This window comes from Psammomys obesus, unplaced genomic scaffold, assembly GCF_907164565.1.
Source record: "Psammomys obesus unplaced genomic scaffold, mPsaObe1.curated_primary_1811, whole genome shotgun sequence".
NCBI lineage: Eukaryota > Metazoa > Chordata > Mammalia > Rodentia > Muridae > Psammomys > Psammomys obesus.
In genome coordinates this window covers 29,124,760-29,144,236 of record NW_026596095.1, presented here as the reverse complement: position 1 = coordinate 29,144,236, position 19,477 = coordinate 29,124,760, and the positions used below count along the sequence as shown (strand labels likewise).

Below are 19,477 nucleotides of genomic sequence, written 5' to 3'. Positions count from 1 at the left end.
GCTGGGGCCGCTCCAGGCGCCGGGCCGCGTAATCCCTGCGCTAAGTGCTTGGCTCGCAGTCTGCAGTCACTAGTGGGAGCTGGAGAGGGCGAGCGAGAAAAATTCCAGCGGCGGCGGCGGAGCGGGAGGAGGGAAGGGAGCTGCTGCTGCGGCGGCGGCGGCGGCAGAAGTTGCCGGCGTGGTGCGCGGAGCGCGGGCGCGGAGGACGCGGGCCAGGGGCGCGGCGGCGGGTAAGGTGCTCTGGGGGTCCGGGAGGGGGTGCGGGCCGGGGGTCCCCGGGAGAGCCCGCGCTTTGTGCGGCGGTCCCGGCGGGACACGTGCTCCTCGGAGAGTGGGGCGCTCCCGGGCCACGAGCGCGGGGGACGCCGCGGGGTTCCCCGGCTCGGGACCAGCCACCTGCCTCGCCCGCTCCGGGGACCAGCCCGGAGGGCCACCGCGCTCAGGGCATGGCCGCAGCCTCCGGTCCCTTCGCGCTCACCCCAGCCGCTCCATCCTCTCCGTCCTCCTCTCTGCCCCGCTCCTTCTGAGTTTCGCCGACGCGGAGCCTCACTCCGCGGCTGACTTGCCTCCCACCCTCGCTCCCCGCACTCCTTTCCCCCCGTCCCGTGTCGCCCCACGCTCTTCCCCTCCGTCCCCTGCAGGGTGAGGGTTTCTGACTTTGGAGAAAGACCCTCCGGAAGTTGTGCGGGGCGGCAGGTATCTTGTTTCTCTGAACCTCTCCAAGGGGGCTGAGTGCTCGGTGCTGTGAGCGGGGACCTTGTCGCCTCCTTGAGTTATTAGGGACTGCTCTTTTCTTAGTCACCTTCCCCCCAAGGTGAGGTCAGTTGCCTTGAGCGGCCACAAAGGTGCCAGAGAAACAAAACAGAAGAAGCGAGCTGAGGAACAGAAGGTTCCAGACATATCTGCAGTGAAGCGGAACCACCTGAGAGAAGGTTCCTAGATTCTGGAAAAACAAAAGGCTGCACCAGTCCCCAGGATGGAGTTCAGCTGAAGAGCATTTGAAAATAATCTGAAAAAGCGCTTGGTGTAGGTACATCTTGCTGCTCTAACTTGAGGCCAAATCTTTAGTTTTCATATGTATATTTTTCGGGATCTTGGTCACAACTTCCCTAATTATTACTTTGGGAAAGTTAAGGGAAATATTCTATGTCAGCGGGGACATTTATGTTTTTGGAAAAAAATAATTTCATCTTTGTTCTTTTATACCTTTTTACACTCTGCCGATCAAGGAGAATTATGTCTAACTGCAAGGAAAATAGGAAAGGATTTGTCAGTAATTTAAAAAATATGAGACATTCCAGGGATCAATAATTTCTTTGGAGAACTCTCATTACAAGTTCGTTGTCGAGGATATTACATGTTAGTAAAATATGTGAGTTGTGACACACTTGGATCATTGTGCGACACCAAAAAAAAAAAAGTTTGTGTGTTGCAAGCAAATCATACCAGTGATGGCTTTTTATGGAAAACTTAGCCTGAAGCTAATTGCTCCCATTTCAGTTTTCTTTAGTCCTGCATAGTGTACCTTTGTTTTTAGCAAAATATGGCCCAGGGCTACAGGACTGGGTACACTGTGTTATTTGTCCAGTCTGAATTACCATTTAGAAAACTACCTTTTCCTTTTGGTCACAGGAGGCAAGCTGATATGATCTTATTATGCATGTGTGAGGGGCTGCTGCTGAATTTTAGTAGCACTGATTTGTGAATTGAAACCAAACTGTTTGGGTCTTGGTGAGTTAAGAGTCTTGATTTATGTCCGGCTCATGACTCATCACTGTTGACAGCACCTATGCCACCTTGTTGACCAGGTGCAGCCGGTGTGGAGCCGGGCCGGGCTGTCTGAACCCCCCTGGTAGATTAGGATTGTCACAACCTAACTTCTTAACCACCAAGGGAGCAACTCATAGCCTGTTCAGAAGTCTCTCACGAAAAATATTTAAGCTCGCAGGATGTGTTTTTTTTTTTTTTTTTTTTCTTTCATGGCTACAACTTTTTCTATCTACGTTGGAAGTGGGTGGGGGAAGAGGGAGGGAAAAAGATTGGGTCACATCAGTAGCCCTTCTTGAGGCTTGTTTTCAACCGGAGGCCAACAGTTTAACTCCCATAAAATTCAACTGTTTTACCTGTAACTTACCTGGAGCATGATGGTTGGAAAACAGCTGTCACAGCTGGCTGCTGTGCTTGCCTATAATCTAGCACTCAGGAAGCAACGGCAGGAGGGGTTGAGAGCAATCTGGTCTGCATAGTGAATTTTAGGCTACCCAGGGTTACACAGCAAGATTGCATGTTAAACAAGGAATCAAATTAAACAGAGCTCCAAAAAATTGGAGAGAAGTGAACACCTAGGAGTCGACTGGGACATTTACAATGTTACTTTTGGGTATTTTTCATTTTCATCCATAGAAAGAGGGAAAGGCTGATGTAGAGTTTACTCCAGGCAGTTTTTCATATTTGTATGGTATCTTTTCACTTAGATGCTGAAGCCTTTTTATCTCTCTCTCTCTCTCTCTCTGGTATCTTGATTACGTTTGTTTTCACTTAAATATCTGTGTGCCTGCTCTGGACATCTCATCATTACACACTGTGGAGACATTGCACAATTGCAGATATAAGAGAAACACAGTCCTCTCTATTGGGCTTGTGCTATGGAGAGGGAAGAGAGTGGGTTATATAAGCACAATCCATTGCTGGTAGTGAAGGTTGCCATTAGGAACGTCAGAGTTATGTGATGGGAGCCTAGAACCAGGTGTGTTCCAGGTGCATCCCTGGTCACAAGAAAGTAAACCCCTGAGAAGAAAAAAGGGATCACACCCTGGCCGGAAATGATGGGGACAACGGAAATGAACTCAGAGGCATAACCAGGCCTGAAGGATAAAACATGTGATTCAAAGGACACTTCACTGAGCCCTGTGGAGGATGCTAGAGAACCGAGCAGACATGACATAGCACATCTGTCTTATGAGAACGGGAGTGTCTACGGTGAGATGGTGTGGGAAGTGTGCAGTGATGTAGCTGAGAGGCTGGCCAAGATGGAAGCAGCAGTCATTGATCCTTATCACTGAATGGAAGGATCATCGGGTTGATTCATCACCGCTCATTCATTTTTCTTCTAGTGTTGGGGAAAGAACCTATAACCCTGAGCATTAGACAAGGGCTTAGTACTAAGCTCCACCCCCAGTCAGACATTTCCTTCCAAAGGTCAGACAGACTTCAGTCCCTTCTCACAGTTTTCAGATGTAACTTCCTTATCTTCCTTCAGGTGGGAAACCACAGTGCACCCCAGGAAGTGTGGCCTATTCTCAGAGCCGTGGATGACGTCAGGACAGTTGTCAGGACATGTGGTTCTTTTTGAACGGGGTACAGGGAGGGCAGTTGTCTACCCTCACTTCATTTGTGGTAAGGGAAGCCACAGAGGAAGGAAAGCAAGTAGAAGTCCTCTAGTCTGAGTGGCTTTGTTTTCTGCCAACTGTGAAACTTGGGAAGCTTCCTGAAGGACTCCCTGAGCTGTGCGATCTGGACATCACCCACCATGGAATCTCAGCCCCTTGCCGAACCATGTTAGCATGTAGGCAGCAGTGACAGTTGAAATAATGCTGCATGTTTCATTGGTCTGATTTTCCGTTTCCTCTTTTTCAACCAGTAAATAAATGGCTGCAGCTTAATCAGTTACAAAGTAGTCTTGGGATTATTTCCCTCCTGAAGATAGTATTTGCTTATTGGCTAAAAGAAAAGAATGGTATGGTTCAATTTATGTATGTCTGTAACATTTCTTGCCTGGCTATATTGAGATAAACATTTTAGTCATTTTTATAACAGTTAGATAGATAGGGATTTAAATAGGTACAGAAACATCTGTCACTAGTTAATTTGATGATTAATGGCTTTAAAGTGATTCCAGGAAGTCAGTAATGATCATGGCTTTGTCTAAATTAATCTCTGACTAGGAATCAGTGTGTTTTATCTAACTAATACACTTTACAGCCATCTATAAAAGGCACTAAATTGTCGGCTCTTTGGAAGAAGTTGCTCTTCTGCCATTGTCCAACACACTTTAGCCATCACACAACCAGCCTGCCCTGAAGCGCTTTCTCTCACGACAGGATGCAGCAGAGGACTCAGTGGCAACCTTAAGCAGTGTGGTTGGGCCTCATTCTTCTATGTGTGGACCTCTTCTCCCACTACTTTTGGTCATTTCCAACTGGCCAGCGGTCCCTTCTGTACCTGCCTGCTCTTCTTTCTGCCTCCACTGCCTTTGCCAAACCTCTGCATGATTGCCCACTGGCTTCTATGTCAGATGTTTTCTCTGTTGATCTGGGACCGTTCTCAACCCTTCTATTTCATGCTCTCCGGGCAAGAAGATAGCCTGGCGGAAGCACCCTGATTTCAGGTGACTCAGATTGTCGGGAAGCGTGGCTACAGTGGACAGAGCTGGGGAGGGTGGAGAGTGAAGCCATGTGTTCTCTTGGCTCCTTCTCTGCTCCATTATCTTGGGTGGCCTGTGCTGAAAGTCACTGTTCCCCCTGGGGTTCAGATTCTGGTCTCCTTGAGCACTTTGCTTTGTGGCTCACAGCTTTTTAGGTTGTAGTTTGTAAATAAAGCCTCACTTTCTGAGAAGATGTGTGAGGGAAGGTTCTGTTTTCTCTTCACCTGCTTTCGGCACACCTCCTTTTCGAGGAGTCTTCTTGGATTGATTAGAGGAGCAGTTGGCCTTCCTTACCACCGGTGGACCAACTTTCAAATTGTAGGATTATCCTTCCCACATTGGCTCATGAGCATGTTATTATTTAAATATTTTACTGCCAATCTTTTTACTGGTTTAAACTCTTTGCTTAATAACTTGTATTCTTTTTATGCATAAATTTTGCTTCTTTTCTCATTTTCTATTCAGGAAGAGAGTGCAAATTTATAGAGTCATTGCTTAGGGCCAAACACTGGGTTAAGTAGTGTGGATACACAAAAGACAGTCTTTGACCCTTGTTTGGAGTATACACTGGGGCTGGAATAAACAACTGAATGCAAGGTTTATAAACTTAGTTTGGTAGTAGGGTGAATGAAACATACTGTGACGAAAGAGAGATGCAGGGGACAGGGGTGGCGGGATCATTTGTGTGAGCTCATAAGAAACTCAGATTCAGGGTCACGTGTAAGTGACTGCCAGTAACCTGCATATCAGTTGTGCAGGCTGGAAATACATAGGTGTTAGAGGCTTTCCTAATGACACATGTGATGAATTTTCTATGCAAAATCAGGAAAATAAGTAATGCCGATTAGTTTTAGTAAGTTTCTTGCCAGGTGTGGTGGCTCACAGTTTTAATCACAGCAGTAAAGGAGCAGATGAGGGCAAATCTCTGAGTTCTAGGCCAGCCATGGCTATGTTGTTGAGATCCTGTCCAAGAAAGAGAGAGAGAGAGAAAGAGGAGAGAAAGAGAGAAGAAAGAGAGAAAGAGAGAGAAGAAAGAAAGGAGGAAAGAAGGATAAGAAAAAAGAAAAAAAACTAAATTTTTTATATTATGATCTAAAATTAAAAGTTTTATATGTGTATGTTTACCTTAAAATGTTTTCTAGTGTATTTTGCATCCTTAAACTATGTACATCATTGTGTTGCTTATATTTCCCTCCTCCTTCTGTTTTTTGTTTTGTTGTGGTGGTTATGTTGTTACTGTTTTTGTTTTTTTGATACAGGGCTTCTCTGCGGAGTCTTGGCTGTCCTGGAACTCACTTGGTAGACCATGTTGGCCTTGATCTCAGAGATTCTGTGTTAATATAGGTGTTTTGAAACATACTGATTATAATCTGAAAATTAAGCAACGATGTTGTTCATCTACCTAGTGGGTGTATTTTTTTCCTTTTTAATGAAGATTTTTTTGAAAAGGTCATTATGCAAGAATAAAAGGAAATTAGACAATATTGCCACCATATAAAAAACTTCTGGAAATTCAGAGATTCTCACATGTGAGAGTGCAGGAATCAATTACACAAATCATATAGATATTTTATTTGATGAGAAGTCCTTTGAATCATGTCTTTTACAATACAGAAGGAGCCACTGTTAACATTTTTGGGCCTGTGCAAAATCGAGAGTCTAATGTGCTTTAGCTTTCTTCCTCTTTTTTTTCACTTGAATCTGTTTATACAATATTTCTAACTCAAGATGAGGCCTTTCTGCACTTAAAGTGACTCGGGAATCTACATTTCAAAAGAGCTTACTTCCATTCTTCCTTCCTTCCTCGCCCCATTCTGAAAGCAGAGACAATATGGATGAGGATGGTATATGTAGAGTAAATTACTCCCTCATTTTAAGTGTTCCCGGAAATTGGAACCACCCGGTAAGAAGTTGGCAGCTGTGGTTAAAGGACCTGGAGTAGGTGACCTCAGGTTGCTTCATTTTTTATGAGTCATGTTAGTGTTGAAGCCAACAGCCAGATGGACTAGAAAGAATCCATGGCCAGACTGCTTTGAAGGCCTTACTTACTCATCCCGAATGCCTGCTAGTCAATTTATATAATGTGAGATTAACTAAGAAAAGTTACAGGGAAACGCACAGTATTCCAAAATAAATGTAACTACTGCTAAGCACATGCATGTGCGTGTCTCTCTCTCTCTGTGTGTGAGAGTGTGTGTGTGTGTTTGCAGGCATCTAGATTTTCATGTATGTAAGTACTCATAGTGTGAAGGCCAGAGTTTGACATCAAAAAAGTGTAGGTGCTCTACATTTTTGTTGTTGTTGTTGATACATAGTCTTTTACAGAACTTGGGAGCCAGCCTGTTTGACTAGACTGCCTGGCCTGCAAGCCCCATCATTCCTCCTGTCTCAGCCAGTGCTGAAATGACTGTCATAAGCAGCCACACCCAGCTCGTTTTTGCTTCTGTTTTCTCTTTTCACATGGACTTTTGAGGATCAGGCTCAGCTCCTCATGGTTGTGTCTAATTCCTAGATGGTAAATCTGTTCTCTTCACTGCCTATGTGACACAGAATTCTAATAATAAACTTTTTTATCTTATCCTATAATTTTAGGAGGAAATAATACTGAATTGATATGACGGTTCATAATAAAAACACTCAGTAGATGAAACAATGAGGTTTTTTACTTTGTGCCCTTCCCAGGTGAAGCGTGCTGGAAGAGCTAACTCTTACCTGCTTAGTAAACGTTTTCATTCCCAAGTCCTCAGTGGGCAGCTTCGAACCTTCCTTTCTCTTGATTAAATCAATCACTCTTTAAATACTTATCTTTAACATCTGTACCAAATAAAAATATTTTAACTCTCTCTGAAGAGGAAAACCATGCTACATTGTTTAATTGAATTAAATTAGCTTTTCAGAGACATTTACCTAGGAGCTGTTTCTGGAATCAATTTGGAAAATGATCTTTATTCTGTAGCATTTAAGTTTGATTATGTTTTTCTTAGTAATTCTCCGTGGACCTGATTCACTCCTTGCCTCAGTCATCAAACCCTAGAGATTTTTGTAGCCAAATTAGGCATTTCCTATACCAGGATTATGCATATTTATGAAATACTGTGCACTTCCTCCTTAAATGTAGAGGTTTAGGCACTCTTAATTCTAAAACAGAGACTGAATTTTATCATTTTAGAGCATCCTGTGGAGATTAGCCAAAGACCATATATCCAACTACTCCCAAACCTGCTTTATAGAGGGAAATTTGGGGGGAAAGGAAGGGATTTTGTTTGTAAAAAAAAAGAAAATGGCAGCTAATCTAATGCTTCCTGTAGATGTATTGCCTTGAAACGTTATATGTTTCATGTTCACCAAATATTGGGTGTGCTACATTTTTTGCATTCTCTTTTAATTGCTATTTTACAAAACCATGAAAAGAAAATTTGAAATTGCTTTAAAATCCAAGAGTTCAAGTTTTTCCTGTAGAGTTTCTCCTCAGTGATAACCACACAGGATACATTTTGTATGCTTGGTGCAAAGACTCTAACAATGTCCTCCTCTTGTGACTGTTTATGAATTAGCAGCTCAAGGATAAAATCAACCCTTAAAAAACAAAGTGTTGGTTTTATGTGCCACAACTGGAATTTTGGAATTGAAGTTTCCCCTTAAAACTTAGAATATATGAGCAGTTTTTTTTTTTTTTTTTTTTTTTTTTGTTTTTGTTTTTCTGTGCACATTCCCACTTTTTCTCTTTCCTTTGTCTACCTCTGTCTCTGTCTTTTGTGGTCAATCTGAGAGCACAATTATTCAGCAATATCTTTCTCCTTGTCAAAGAAAATTAAAACACGGTTACCCTGAATACTCAGGTTTTTTCTTTGCTATACCACTCTTAACTGATCGAAGTTTTGTTATTTAGTAGGCATTGACTTAATACCTTTATTATATGAGATAATATTGAAGGATACATTTCCTTTTGGTTATAAAATCACTTAATTATGTAATTTTAGTCAGAATTTTAAAATGAAATATGTATACTTTAAACGTCCATAGAGACTTGTTCCTAGATCAAAGAGGCTAACAATGACAAATGCATTCATTGCATATTTTGAAAATACTCGTTTCATTCTCTTGTATAATCTTGTCAGTATATAAAAATCTACATAAATCATGTTCTACAAATTTCATCAGAACTTCTCAATCTCTCATTTTTTTTTTGAAATTTCAAGCATTTAAGCTTGTGATTTGAAAGTTATGATTATGCATTCTTACACATTTTTCTTCAAGCTTACTAGCATGCACCCTGGCTTAGCATGGATCTATAAATTCCTTTTTTGGCTCTCGTCTTCAAACCTGGAAGGTATAATGCAGTTTAACAATAATATTTTATATCTGTAACTTGTGAATAATGCCTTCATCACAAATGGAATTAAATATTTATGCAGTATGAATGAATTTGATGTCACATTGTAAATCAAGGATAATTGAGTCTTGCTTTGAAGAGAAGGTATGTTTAACATTTCAGAATTATAGACTACCAAAAAAATAATGTAGAGCATAAGTAGATGGCATATGGAAGGGAAAACGAGACTTTGTTGAGAACACTGATGAAGTGTGAAATTGATTTCGTTCGTCACTCCATCTTTAGGTGATGCCGTCAGGGATATGTTAGGGAAGGCTAGGACTGGTGTTCTGCAAAAACAATCTTTGTGTGTTTTTCTGTGCACGTGCACGTGTGTGTGTATGTACACACATGTATACCATGGATGTATATATGCAAGTCAATAGACAACCGTGAGCATTTGTCCTCATCTTGTTTGAGACAGGGTCTCTTGTTTGCAGCTTTCTATAATAAGCTAGCTGTCCCTTGCGATTTTTGTGGATTCTCCCATCTTGACCTCCTATCTCGGCCTTCCATCTCACCATAGGAGTTCTAGGATTATAGAACTGTGCTACCACAGTAGACTTTATGTAGGTGCTGGACAAACTCAGGGACTCATGCATCATCTTCTCAGTTCAGTTTCACCTCCATTTGAAATAGGGTTTCATGTGACCCCGGTGGCCTTGAACTTCTGATCCTCTTATATCCACGTCTCTGTTCCGTAGTCACAGATGTGTGCTAATATGCCTGTCTTCCGTGATTTTACTTTTAGAAATTAATAGTCTATGAATGTCTTAGTTTCTCAGTCTTAAAGGACTGTGGTCTGGTGTCAATGAAATCGTGTGTGTGTTCTTGGAACTGGGTAGTACTGGTTAGCATATCTCCTTTCTTAGATTTGTATTTTAGTCTTCAACCAAAGTAGACACTCTGTAGTTCTGCTGAAGGGGCAATGCTTTCCTAGCTCGGGCTTTGCTTGCCCTGACTGTGATCACCCTATAGTGTGTAGTCTTTGGCTCTCTTACGTTTTCTTGTAGCCTTTAGCTTTCTAGATGTTAAGATCTCTCTCGTTTTACCTCTGATGTTCCTCTCATGTGGTCCACTGGATGGGTTCATTCATTTGCTTGGGTTTGTCTGTTTCTGGTGACATCTTTTTTCATTCAGCTAAGTTTGGAGTAGGAGGCTGTGGTGGAAGAGAGCTGCCCTCAGCATGGCAAGCACAGAACACTTTCCATCTTGCTGACTGCTTGCTTTTGCTTGGCTGTCCTGGGGAGGAAACCCGGAGTCTCCTGCATGCTGGGCAGGTGTTCTACCATTGTGCTCTGACTTGAGCTTCAACTCTGGCGTTAAATAAGAGGTGAACAATGTTTGTGTTCTGAAATGATGTCCATGTGCTTTTGGTGATATGAGAACCCAGTAACACAACATTGCAGAGGTTAGTTTTAGGCTTCTCTTTTATGATAACCAAGGCTCATTATCTAGAAAATACAAAAACACTACAGCATTGCAATGTGAGTCTTGGCATCTCTCCCCTAGTAGCCTGTAGACTTGGAACTCTTATAGGCTGTCCTGCTGACTTGGCATTTCATGTACTGGAAAACCTTAGCATCTTTTGCAGGGATGGAAAACTTAATCTACATTTCCTCTTCTACATCATTTGTAAAGATCTTTAAATAAGAGCACTTCCAGTCTCTTTCCTGCTTGCAGTTTTCTTGTCAGAATAATACATTTTTTTTTCAGTCTTTGCTTCTCCAGTAGATGTTCATTTAATATTCTGATGACTCAGTTCTTTTTAATAACTTTTGTGGTAGAATCTTGGTGCTTTAAAAAAATTAGTGTATTTTATAGATTTGTTTCTCTCTCTGTAGGATCTACATGTTTTTTAATTTGCTATAAATGATTACCCTGTGACAAAATAAAATCCAGCCTTCCCTCATTATGTTTGCCAAATTCTTCAGTGACCTTATGCATTAGCATAGGCAGTCTCACAAGCTTGCCAGATTGGCAATGAGTAATTATGACATGGAGTAGGGAATCATGCAGAACTATGGTGGAGAGAGGTGAAATTAAAAATGAAGTTGTACAGGAGTAGGAAAAAAAAGTTCCATAGTAGTCACTTCACAACTATCCCAGCTGAAGACTGGACTCCTGTCTCCTCAGTCAACAGCTGCTTTCAGCACGTGGAGACCCTGGAGGCTCACGTCAGAGTCTCTCCTGCTAATGCCAGGCTCAGATATTGGAGCCCGTGCATTGCTCAGTTTGATGGTAGGAAGATTGCTGGCACTTGGCCCTGTGGGCCTGGACTTTTAATCTTAGAAAGGCTCTGGATGTGAGAGAGTTATATGTCACAGTGCCTAACTCAGTAATTGTATACGGAAGGGTATGCTACAGTAAAAAGACAGTCGGATAATTAAAGAGTGTTTAAGAACAGTTTGGGGTGGGAACTGTATGCTGAGAATAATGATGGAGAAGGAGAGAAGGCTGTGTGGAGACGGGATTCAGTAGTAGGGTTTCTGTCTAGTTTGTGGTTTGTGGGAAGCCCAGCGTTTGATCCCTAGCACCACAAGTAGTAAAAGAAAGTGTTCCAAGTGTTTGAAAAGATGTTTTTGAAATTAAATGGTGAAATGCCCTTTTCCTTATGTAACATTTCTTTTCAGAGAGAACCATCAGTGTTTTTTTCCCCCTAGAGTGAAGGTATCGCTTCTTTTTTACAACTCACTTTTTTATTGCATCCACGTGTTGTGTGAGTGCTGCATTTTGTGGAGAGACGAAGACAGTCAACATGGATTTGGTATGATAATATTTTGGTAAAGTTTGGAACTCGGACAGCTCAGGTAACTTGTTTATAATAGAACATTGCGGAAAGGGAGAATCACTTAAAATCGCCCAGTTTATAGGAAATGCTGTTTTAAGTGTGAGTTTAAGGAAGGCATGCTACATATAGGCAATTACCTGCCTTGCAAAAGAGCTCACGTAGAATTCTGAGAAGAAATAGAAAGTGGGAACTAATAACACAATAAAGACCTATAAAAAGTCTTTCATCCTGAAACTTGAAAATACATTTTCTGTGTTTGCAGATGATGCTGGGTGGTCAATTGTGACCTGCTCCCAGCATGCCTTGGGACATAGAAAGAAACAAGGCCACCTGCCGGGCTGGTTGTAAGCTGCTGTCTGAACCATTGTTGCCTGCCCCTCCCTCTTTGCTTCACATCTTCACAGGACTTTTCCAGAAAGAAACCCCCTCTTTGATTTAAGCACAATACTATTATTTTTGATGTAAAATATATTAGAATCTGGCATATTGACTAGGGCAGTGAAGTCCTGCTAAAGAAATCTTTAAATTCCAAAATAATTAGATAAAATATGTAATTTTTGCTCTGTGGACAGCAAGTTTAAAATGAATCTCACCATTAAAATCAAAATGCTAATTTTGCCTCTTAATTCTTAATATGTAAAACATTAAAGGCACTCTGTCAAATCAGAACATTTTGCTAGTTAATTAATCACCATTTGATTTTTTAAAGAAGCATAGATATTGTAAGAACATATGAAGTTATGCTGTAATTTCCAACAGATAGGGAGCTTTCTTACTGACTCCTTAGATTCCAAAATATAATTTTTCCATTATGGAAAATCACTTTATGTTGGGCATAAATAATCCGATATTTGCTTTGCTAATGATCCAGCTTATGTTAAAATCACGTTACTGGTTTTAATGATGTAACCTCTGCTCTGCGACCTTGTGCATTCTGGAGGCTTGTAATGCTTGTCAAGGGCATTTCCTTTTATTTATTTTAATTTTACCTTCCATTTAAAGCATCGAGTGACCCTTCGTAATTTTATTATGAAGCCATAAAATAAGGAAGGCCTAGTTGATTATTTTTTACTTTAACTTTTGTAATCTCATATAATTCAAGTCTTCTTTGTATTCTCATTTTTCAGGGCAAATAACGATGTTTTTGCAATTTCTCATCATAATAACAGATGAGGTAGCATCATACATTTTGATATTTATTGTTCTTATTTTAGCTTTTTACCGCGCTGTTCTCTCTTTCAGGGAGGGAGTCAGGTAGCTCATTGAAAGGGAACATGACCTGGAGTCAGGCAAAGTGGAAATTGGCTCTCAGCTCTCAGGTTGATGGGTTAAAATGAAATTGGCCACCTCACTGGGCCCGAAATGCTCTGGTCCTGTCACCAGAGCACTTGCTTAACAATTGTAGATTGGCGGGTTCTTAGAGGAAGCCACTATTAACTGCTTTGTCTTTCTGAGGGTTTTGAAATTTCAGAGACCAAAGTGAGTGAATATTTATTGTCTAAATCTTTCTATCTGCTCAAAGATTTTGTACCTATCATATGGTAAGGGGACAAAATTTTTTCCATAATTAATTCTTTTCTGGAATTATTTTTTATAAGAACTTTAAAGCAGTTGTACAAATGAGTTTGTTTAGGTCCACATTTATCTTTGTGTTTGATTATAATATATGGGATTACAATGGCTAGTTTTACAAAATACAAAGGACTTACCCGGACATATAAATTAATTTCTTTGATAGTAACTTTAATCACTAAGAGGTAATCTCTCTACAGCATTCTTTATTAACTTTTTTTTTTTTTTTTGGCTTTTAGTACTAAGTTTTATCTTTAAAACTCCTTTTAATAGAACTAACAAGATTCAACTGGACTTGAGTGTTATGTGACTAAATTGGCTTTTTTTTTTTCCTTATAAAAGTTAGCACCCATTATATTCTTTCTCTAAAATTATATTTGTATTGTTCTGGGATTGATGAGTAGACTTTTTTAATTTTCCAGGAAACTTGGTGTATTTTGCTTTCTTCAAGTTGATCAGTAATTTCCTTTTAAGAGACTATATATTTATTTAGCAGTCAACTCTATTATCTCTCTATGGGCTGCATTTCAGTGATATTTTCTACATTACCCATACCAAATTTTTAATCCCAGCATGCCTCTATGTTGTTAAAGTATGTCAGCATGTGCTAACAGGATAATTACCCTTATCAGTTTAACTGAAATGTAATTGAGGAGACAAATTGCCAAAGTCCCTCACATTTCTTCATGGAACATTTGCTGTTAATATGAAAGAGGAAGGTTCCATTAAATCCTATGGACTTAGTTGTTTTCCATGATTCTTTTGTCTTAATAAGATAAGGGGGGAATTGGAATTCTGAAGAAATTGTGAGAATGTCCCCTCCCATGGCAAATGGATAAGGGTTTGTAATAATGAAATCCTTGAGAAATGAGAAAGAATATGAGGCAAGTAAGCCAATTCCCTCTTTATATGAATTTTTTTCTTGGAAGCTGGATTGCAAGTGAACAAAATAATCCTCATATGTATGCTCCATTTATATAGTTTTATTCATGAATTTTCATAGTGCTACTATAGATTCTGATCAGCATCATGCTCCTTGTGCAGTGATGGATTTCATAGAGACGTTCTCACTCAAGTATGCCATGTACTGACTACCTTCTCCCCTTTTCTCCGTCCTGTCTCCTTACTTCCCCTACGTATAGACGTAATCTTACCCACAGCTCATCTCTTTTATAGTGTCATGCTTTCTAGGTTCCCTATATGTGAGAAAATGTGATTTTTATCTGTGGGTCTGGCTTATTTCACTTAATATGATTACCTCCTGCTCCATTTATTTTCCTACAAATGACATAATTTCATTTCTCTCTGTTTTATGTGTATGTAGATACATACCGCGTTTGCCTTCTCATAACCCACTTTTAGAAAATACTGTCTTAATCATGTAACACTCAACTTGGCATCTCCTTTTCTGCTGACGTTTCCCCCCTTCAGGTTTTGTTTCTTTGAGCTGTATCAGTTTGTATTTTCTAATTAATGGAATTGGTCTTGTATTTCTGATCTTAGAGTTTTTGAAAGTGGATGTTTGGGTTGATAGTAAGGCTCTTCCACTCTGTGTCCTGCCCTGAAAAGTGGGAATAGGAACATCAGTTCAGACAAAATCTCAGCATGGAGAAGAGGAGGTGGAAATCTCCATCCCTCCGATGCAGCCTCATTAGGTATAATGACCACACACCAGGGCAGGCCACATGCCCACGAGTAGTTGGCCAGTAGAAAACCGACTCTCCAGGTTTTGTGTGTGTGCTTTTTGTTTTGTTTTTGTCTTTTGTTTGTTTGCTTGCTTTGATTTCCTTTTTGTTTGTTTGTTGTTGTGGGAGGTTGGAGGGAGAAAGAGTTAGGTGGTTAGGGAAGTGGGGTAGAGCTGGAGAAGTTGGGGGATGGGAAAGAAAATGACCAAAATGTATAAAAACGACAAGAAGTAGAAGAAAACAAGTAACAGGACAGGAGCCTACCACAGAGGGCCACTGAAAGACTCTACCTAGCAGTGTATCAAAGCAGATGCTGAGACTCATAACCAAACCTTCGTCAGAGTGCAGGGAATCATAAGAAAGAAGGGGGAGTTAATATGACCGGGGGAGGACAGGAGCTCCACAAGGACAAAATATATCAGGGCATGGGGGTCCTCTATGAGACTGTTTCTCCAACCAAGGACCATGTATGGATATAACCTAGAACCCCTGCTCGGATGTAGCCCATGGTAGCTCAGTATCCAAGTGGTTACCCTAATAAGGGGAACAGGAACTATTTCTGACATGAACTCAATGACTGGCTCCTTTACCCACCCCCCACCCGAGGGAGGAACAGCCTTGCTTGGCCACAGAGGAGGACTTTGCAGCTAGTCCTGAAGATATATGATATGTTAGGGTCAGATGGAAGGGGAGGAAGACCTCCCCTATCAGTGGACTTAGAAAGGGACAGGGAGGAGATGAGAGAGGAAGGATGGGATTGGGAGGGAATAAGGGAGAGGGCTACAGCTGGGATACAAAGTAAATAACCTGTGATTAATATTAAAAAAATAAAAATTAATTTAAAAAAAACGACGAGAACACAATTTTGAAAGAAAATCAGTTCCCTCAGTGATAATTTAGTTCAAGTTCTTGAGGAAACATTTGTAATAAAATCAATAACAAAGTGAAAAGCTAAAAATTGAGAGTATGTGCTCATTGAGGATGGGGTAGGAATTAGGTGCTACAGAGCTCTTCTTCCCCAGCACCTTCTAAAAAGTGTGTGCTCTCGCTCACCCTATTCCAGCTGTTTATGTGGTGCTGATAGCCTGCCTTACTGGTTACTGTATGCCTTTCCCTTTCGAAAAATGAGCGAGGGAAATTCGAAAAGCTAGTTGATCAGTTTTAATGAGAAAGTATTTTCTCATAAAGTGGTTCCAGCTGCAGACATTTTTAGGTTACAAGTATTCATATTGAAAAATGCAAGTGTTTAATTAGAAGAAAAAACCTTGTAGAGACCAACTTATATTCTTCCTTTATTATTCAATTTGGGATCCGTCCATTTAAACTTCAAATGCTTTCTTCTAAACAATAAGATCGATTGTATATTTTCATTGTGTGAACGACATTTTCTCTTGGATGAGTTATGGAAAGTCTGGTTAACTTTAGCATCACTGGAGCTTGAAGAGACATTAATATTAAACAAGTGTTTAGTTGCAGGACATGATCAAGTTTACATTGTTGCAGAGCCTTAATTAAAGTTTTATTAAACTGCGTAAACCATGATCCAGTTTGAAAGTAGATAGACATCTGTTTCAAATATTATTACTACAGCTAGAAATTAATAGCCTTTTTCTTTTGAGTCAGAGCATTTCCCTTCGGAAGCCTTCATTTGCCTTTTCTCATGATTGTTTCTCTCTTTAAGTAACTTTGAGGTATAGATTATTTTAAAAGTCATTTCTAGTAATTTCTATAATTATATGAAATAAAAGCAGGGTAGTCTTTGTAAGTATTTCATTGAAAAATAATAAAGCAAGAGTCCCTTTTGTTTATGTTCAAACCAAATCTATAGTAATGCACCACACTTTTCATGGCTCTTGCCATGGTTGGTAGCCACTGGTTTGGGCCCTCCTGCCTGCTCTTTCCTGCCTTCTCCTTCGTGAGTGATGACAAACTCCAGATAAATGTTTGCATTCCTTTTGCTCGCTTAATAAACACGATCACGTGGTCTTCTTTTGTGTCAGTGATACCAAAAAAAGTCCTTCAGGGAGTATGGCTTATAGGGAATTTTTTGTTTATTTTTCCTTCTGGAGAGAAAACTGCCTATCTTTATTTTATTCAGAATCATTTATGCTGTCTAGCTCACAAAATATCAGCATTCGCATTTATGTTAAACCGTGCTTATTAAGATGATTGAAAACATATATCAAATATACTTTGATATTATAAAATGCAAAACATAGCAGCTTTTACTAAGACACGTTGCTGTGTCTTAGTTCTTCAACACCTAATTATTAGTGAATGTATGGTCAGTGGAAATACTATAAAAAAGTGTGGAAGAGACTCATTTTCTTACAGTTTGTTTTTGTTCCTTCTTTAAGCCATCTTTGCCTATGTTATGGTCAGAATGAAGTTCTTTTATATCCTCACTCCATCTGTAGTTGAATTTTAGTTGTGAGGTTTGAGTTAGCGTTCATTCTCTGTTTCTCTATATAGCCAACTCTCCAAGTGAAACTTTTGAATACATCTATTCCTGGGTAGTTCGTACAGCTCTGTTATATTGTGCTTCTTTCTGGCTTTCCACATGAGATTCTTGTTGGCATGTTTTCTATTCTTGTACTACTTTGTTGTCTACATAAAGTTTTATTCTGGGCTCTGCTGCTTGGCTGGGCAGGTCCCTTCATTTCTATGTCTTGTTTTGTTTAAGTCTGGGCTACTGAGCTAGGAGCCGTAGGAAGATGTGGGATAGAAATTGTAGATGTGCTCATATTTTTAGCATATATAGTATAATATAGTATATATAATCACTGTATACTGCTAAGATTTAGTTTGTTAATTTCATTTAGGATTTTTATATGCATATTAAAATAAGATTATTGCTTTTATTACTGGTAAACATGATAAAAATAATTTTTATTTTATACAATCAGCAACCACCATTCTAAATTCTTTATTTGTCTGTCTCAGTTGATCTATTTAAATGGAATCATGTAATGTATTATATTTTGTAACAGGCTTTTTTCACTTAGTTTAATATTTGCAAGCTCCATTTATATTATAGTACAGGTCAGTACTTAATTAATTTTCATTGTCAAGACAGTTTTCATTTTGTAATTCCATTGCACAGATATACCGCATGTTTATTCATTCACTAACAGATGGGCCTTTAGGTTGATTGTACTTATGATGACGGTGATGTTATTAATTGCATGTGCTCAAAGGACTGTGTGCACACATTTCCCTTGGGAGTATACCTATAGTGATCCTTCTGAGTTATGTGATAACTCTGTGTTTAATATTTTGAGGAACAATTTGCTAAATTGGTTACAGCAGTTTACATTTCCATCAGCAATGTACAAGGGTTCCCATTATTCCATACCTTACCAACTTTTCATTAGAACATTTGGCCCATTGTGCTTGAATTTCCTACATCATCAGAATCAAGCAACAAAGGATCAAACATGTTTTAAAAATTGCCTATCTTATGTAAGCACATACCTTTCCCTTGTAATTCCCTATCTGTGAAGAATTAACAACTATACATATAGCACTTCTATTCTTCAAGGGACTAAAAGTACTCCACAGGTCATTGAAAGTTTACAGAAATGTAAACACTTGCCCATCTTATAAAATCACTTGGACATTGGCTCATTTGGGAGTCTAGGAGGTGCCCTGGGACCAACTCCTTGTAGATACAGTGGGACAGTTGTGGTTTTGTTGGGAGCCAGGATGGATGTAAAATAATTTATGTTTTCCTGATGAGTGAAACTGTCAGGGGTCTCTTTGTGTGTGTGCTATTGGTCATTTCTACATCTGAATTAGAGAAATACCTGTTCCTATCATTTTGCATATTAAAAGGATGCTATCTTTACTTGGGAACTGCATATTTCACATATTCTGAATATAAGTCCATATCGGATACATGAGTTGCAAATATTTTCTTCGATATTGGGGAAGACTGTCATTGCCTCTCTTCTCTTCTTCTCCCCTCTTTCTCCTTGAGATGAGCCCTCACCCTTCAGCCCTGAAGAACCTGGAGCTCACTTTATATGGCACATGACCACTTCAAGCTCTTGGCAACCCTCCTGCATTGCTCTCCCAAGTTCTGGGATTGCAGGTCTAAGCCAGAGACAGACAATTTTCAGTTTCCACCGGGTTCAACTGGTCAGTTTTTGTGCTACACGTTGATATTATAGTAATATGACTACCAGAGTTAAGTAGAGGGAGAACTAATGGAAAATGTACATGGGGATTTATTTGATTGGCTCACAGTATCAGAGGCTGCCTGGCTTCACAATGGACACCTGTAGGTTGGAGAGCTGAGGCAACTCAGTCGAAATGCTGCAGGCCTCAGATCAGTGGGAGTACTGGCTCAGTGCTGAAGGCCTGCATGCCTCTTGGAGAGCTACTAGTTAGTGCAAGTTGAAAGGATGAGTCTACAGTCTGATGTCCGTGGGCAGTGCAACAGCGACAAATACAATAACTCATGAAGGGTCATGAGCTTTCTGTTTGTTTTACTTTAGCTCTGTTTGGGTCTCTAGGCTAGTGTGTAGTGCCATCCATGTTCATGATGGTTCTTTTTCACTCAGTTAACTGACTAATGAGATATTTATCCTGAAACACCAATAGAGTGTGCTTACTGATTTTCTACATGACTC

At 40.0% G+C, this 19,477-nt stretch overlaps 1 protein-coding gene across 1 annotated transcript in view; it reads left to right on the top strand.

Annotated features, from left to right (window-relative positions):
• The first annotated feature begins 203 nt into the window (after positions 1-203).
• The window catches only part of Bmpr1b (bone morphogenetic protein receptor type 1B), a 320,945-nt gene continuing 301,671 nt past the window's right edge, over positions 204-19,477 (top strand). The window contains exon 1 of the mRNA XM_055628294.1: positions 204-230. The gene's annotated coding sequence lies outside the window, so the exon portion shown is untranslated. The remainder of the gene's footprint in view (positions 231-19,477) is intronic.